Source organism: Gadus macrocephalus, chromosome 3 (genome assembly GCF_031168955.1).
Source record: "Gadus macrocephalus chromosome 3, ASM3116895v1".
NCBI classification, from domain to species: Eukaryota; Metazoa; Chordata; class Actinopteri; order Gadiformes; family Gadidae; genus Gadus; species Gadus macrocephalus.
Window position 1 is genome coordinate 6679748 of NC_082384.1, and position 5202 is coordinate 6684949.

At 44.8% G+C, this 5202-nt stretch overlaps 1 long non-coding RNA gene across 1 annotated transcript; it reads right to left on the minus strand.

Moving 5' to 3' along the window:
* Positions 1–3240: 3240 nt before the first annotated feature.
* On the minus strand, positions 3241–4962 carry LOC132453850 (uncharacterized). Its single transcript, XR_009524822.1, has 2 exons — positions 4491–4962; positions 3241–4445 (listed from the first exon to the last, which is right to left on the minus strand). It is a non-coding gene; the product is annotated as an uncharacterized LOC132453850 (long non-coding RNA).
* Positions 4963–5202: the final 240 nt, after the last annotated feature.

Sequence of the window (5202 nt, forward strand, 5' to 3'; positions counted from 1 at the left end):
GCTATCGCGGCTAAGCATCACGTGTTGGAAAGTTGAAAGTTTAATTTTTTTAACTCCAGGCGTTGGTGCGTTGGGCGCGTTACTGCGTTTACGTGCGTAATTACGTGCGTCTGCCGCGTATAACGCCCCTAACGCGACGAACCACTGTAAAAGTGTTAAATTAACACTTTTGAAAGAGTTGAAATTATATTATAGTGTTATTTTAAAAACTCTTATAGTGTTAATTACTAAGATTATAAACACTTTGATAGTGTTAATTTAAAAACTCTTAGTGCTAATTACTAAAATTATAAACAATGTTAGTGTTACTTAAAAATCTCAGTGTTATTTATCAACACTATAATGAACAATATCAACACATGTCAGTGTTATTTAATGACTATCATAGTGTAAATTATTGACTCTGCACCAGTGTTCATAAACTAACTCTTATGGTGTAAATTATTAACATTGTAATAGATGACAATAACACTGGCTAGTGTTGTTTAATAACTACTGTAGTGTACATTAACACTGTTTAGTTTTATTTAATAGCTTATAACACTTAACAGTGTTACATAGTTACATACACATACACACATATACATATACACATACTATAAATAAAATATACTACACGAATTTACACAATTATACTTGGATTGTACGATAAAAGTCTAGCCCTCCCACCATGCATTTACAGTAAACACTCAAAATACAGTTACTGTCATGAAAAGATTTTATGTTGCCCATGCTTTCAGAAAAAACAAGGCACAAAAAGACAGCAGTGACCTTGTACAAAAATATATTTAAGACATGAGGCAGCTCTGCTGCTTACCTTAGACAATGCAGCCATCTGGTACAACATAGAAAAATGTGTCTGTACCATAAGACATTTGGACATCAAAGGGCTTAAAGTATCGTAGCTCCTGAGGTCTAACAATTGCAACATTATGCACTTGATCAACAACACGAAAAGCATGAAAATGTTCTACAAATGTAGCCTCCATTTGTAGAACTCCAACTCAATGTATTTCCTGCGGTTTTCATACTGCACTTTAAGGATAATGTTTCCATCTGTAACAGACAGCAGCTGAAAAGGGAGACAACATGAAATTAGTTAACACATCCTTGCAATGTTGTTTTGATTATTAATGTTCTCTTTTGATTGCCTGAAAGACGAACCCTTGACGTTGCAGGGCATTTAGCCCGGTGGCCCAAGTTCCGATGGAGCCCTTGGGCTCGCTACCACGAGGCTAACCGGTTAGCGCGAGGGGGCTCCGCGGGCGGCACGAGCTCTGTAACCGCGAGGCCCGAGGCGGCTCTACCGGGGCCCTTGGGCGCGAAACCGGCGGAGCTACCTCGCGCTAACCGGTTAGCCTCGCAGTGGCAGAGCTCGCGCCGCCCGCGGAGCTCCCTCGCGCTAATTGTTTAGCCTCGCGGTACCAAAGCTCGCGCCGCCCGCGGCGCTGCCTCCGGGTAGCGGAGCTCGCGCAGCCATCGGAGCCGCCTCGCGCCAAGTGTTCTGCTACGCGGTAGCGGAGTTCGCGCCGAATTGCTCGGCTTGCGGCAAGCTTACCGCCGCAAGGCTTGGCGGCCAGCACGGCGAGACTAGCACCCGCGCGACGCCTCGTACAGTGTGTGAAGACACTTAAATGGGAACGTTACCCACCTGCACATTTAAAAAGTACCATTCGCCAAAATATGCAAGTACCCCTGACTGCAGCCCGCAGACGGAGCCCACATGGAGGGGGCGGGCACTCAGTCCACATGGAGGGGGCCGGCCCTCCGCCCACATGGAGGGGGCCGGCACTCAGTCCACATGGAGGGGGCGGGCACTCCGACCACATTGACGATTGAGCAGATTTCCGCTGCTCTTGTTAATGCAAGAGTAAACGGTAATACTATGTTAAGCTAGCGGGAGCCCATGCTGTTAATTAAAGTATACAAACAGATGGTACGGGAGTATTGTGACTGGGTATCTTTCTTGCTGCGTACCATGGAACTATTTTAAAGTTAAGCATAGCCTAAACGACTTGCAAATACATTTTCTCTTGTTTATTTTTTTTTCTCGCTTAGCTGTTCCACTCATGGACCTATTAACCCTCATAAGGTGTTCGGGACCCGTTTTCAGTTTTTAACTTTATAAAAGTGATACAAATAATTATTTTTTTGAACTAAGATTCATTGGCTTTGGCTCATTTTCTTTGAGGAACATAAATCAGAAAACATTTTCAATGACCCCCCCCTGTATACCCCCCCATCACATTTATATTACACACAGGGTGTTCGGGTCCAGTGGACCCGGAGCTAGTTTTAAGTGTGGAAATCATAGGTTCTGTGCACCCTCATTTTCCCTTCTTCCTCTCTGTGTGTGTGTGTGTGTGTGTGTGTGTGTGTGTGTGTGTGTGTGTGTGTGTGTGTGTGTGTGTGTGTGTGTGCAGGGCCGCTGACAGGTTTGGCTGGGCCCGGGACAAAATTCTCTCAATGCCCCCCCCCCCCCCCCCCCCCCCAAAAAAAACCACACACACCTCTACTTTCTCAGTCCCTACCCTACCCTTAAATGACGGAAATTCAAAAAAAATACTCATTACTCAACAAACAATTTATTTGAACATTTTAACATTAACTTTGTGTGCAACTATTTAGGTGCGAAATGCCATGCGCCAGACTTTTGGTGGCAAAGTCATCAATGAGGTCATTGAAGTCCAGCTTCTTTGCAAGCTTGTGCTCTATGGAAAGCATTGCCAGCCCGTTGAGCCTCTCCTGTGACATCTTTGAGCGCAAGTAGTTTTTTATTAGCTTCAATTTGCTGAAGGCTCGCTCACTTCCAGCCAATAGTCACACAGGCTTGGACAGGTAGATCCTGAGCAAAATGCAGAGGTCCCCATAAATGCTCTGAAGCCCCATTTCGTATAATTTAACACAGAAACGAATAGACTGATCAACTTGGCTAACTCTATCCCAAAGACTACAAAAGTTTAAAAATCTAAGGTTTTTTTTTTTGTTCCCAAAATTGTCAAACGCCGAAACACAACCACAGAATTCCCTTGTGCAGCTCCCAAACACATGACGTCGGGATGACAAGCCCATTTATTACGGATAAACCAAAAGGATTATTTACAACTTTAATTGGATAGGCTATGGATATGGACTGAGTGAAGTTATGGCTTTCAGAATCATACCACAATAAAACTCACGCTATTGTATTCACTTAGAGCTCATTAACTGCACATTTCATTGACCATTTTTCACTTGACCAAGGGGAATCATGTCAAGGGTACTTTTATTTATCGCCAGACCCGCGTTTATGTCCGCTGAACTTCCAGAGAATGTTTGGGGAACAAGGCGGAGCCCATTCATCTGGCGAGTTTCAAGTTAACGGCAATCAGAAACTAAGTTACAGGCTACCCCAAAACGTCACGTTTATAACCCATTCGTTACATCCAACTCTATCTAAATGGCAATTTCACATGTTGCCATGCCACTGGCTTATTTTAAACCATGAGCCGCGTTACACTGGCTGTAATTCAGCTGACTGGGAATGATTCTCAAATCAATTCAGCCTGATTGGAGTGCGCAGCGCGTGCCTGCCTGAAACATTTGATTTGGACATGGGCCTATTTGCGGGGTAATGTGCATATTCTAAGATTCAATTAGATATAGGCGTATGAAACACAGTGTAATAAAGCCGTTGTGGTTATCAAATTATTCAATGCCCCCTGTCTGTCTGATATTGATCTCCGTGTGACTTGCTCATGTGGTGCTGCGCTAATATGTTTGACACGCCGCCTGTGCCTGTGTTACTTGACGACGGGGCTGGAAAAAGTTGGCCGTGTCTTACCTGGCTGTGCTGCACAGCTGCCTTTACTGGTACCTGCAGCATCACCTGAGTCTTTTCTGAAATATTTATAAAGAGATCCCCTCAGGCTTTCGGCTTCTTCCTCTCTTTTTCGCCTTTCTTTTTTTTTCAGGGCTCCTGACTCGCGCACTGACCACTAATGGAATGATGTCGTCTTTTTTCTTCTCCAAAGACCAAACCATTTTGCCATAGGGGTGATAGGGGGTTATTGGCCGTTTTTTCAAGGGCAATGAAGGCAAACAATCTAGGAGTCATTAATTGAATGCAAATAAAGCACTTTTCTTCTCTAAATCAACACATTTTGAAGTATACATACAATAATTAATCCCAACTTCATGGGGGTCCAGTTATGGGCCCCCCCCATTCCAGGGCCAGTCCAGGGCCCGGGACAACGTACCCGTTTGTCCCCCCCTGTCGGCGGGCCTGTGTGTGTGTGTGTGTGTGTGTGTGTGTGTGTGTGTGTGTGTGTGTGTGTGTGTGTGTGTGTGTGAGAGAGAGAGAGGTGAAGCAGGTGAAGCAGGGGAATGGGCCCTTGGTGTGAGCACCCACAGTGTGCACCCACTGTTCCCGCACAAGGTTGCAAAATTGAAGCACCCAACACTATCTACACCCATATTCCCACACATTTCACCCTCTGTCTTGCGGGAACCAAGCTTCGGGACCTGACACTATAAAAAAGCTCTGTCAGCGTGGTTCCATACCACAACTGATCAAGATGGCAAAGCGATTCTCTGTTCAGACTGCCTTACAGTTGATATTTGAAGAGACAGAGGGTTTTGATGGTGATGCAGAGGAAATAGTTTCGGAAAGTGAGGATAACATTTCAGAGTCTGACACCGAGTTTGAAGAGGAGGATGAGCATCAGCCAGCTCCGAAACGTAAAAGAGCCTCAGGACTAGCCCTTCAGCAGGCAGGACCATCCCGCAAGCAGCCAGCCCCAGGACCAACCCGCAAGCAGCCAGCCCCAGGAACAACCCGCAAGCAGCCAGCCCCAGGAACAACCCGCAAGCAGCCAGATGTAGGACCAGCCCGTCAGCCAAAAAGAAACGCTGTGAAGTGTGTGGACCCATGATGGACAGAAAAACACAATATACATGGAACCAGTGCAAAAAATACATATGCAATACGCACACAGTGAGACTCTGCCCCTCATGTGTGGTATAGTCTGATATACGTATAATGGCCGAGTTCAAAGGCTTTAATGTGTTGTTCAGACAGATGTTATTGAGTATGTTTCAATTTCTAATGATGTTGATTATTTCCAAGTTATGCCTGTTTTATGAGGCATTTCCTTATTTTGTTGCATTTTAATACAAAAAGAAACAAAAACGAGTGGCACCTCTATTCATAAATGTGATTTA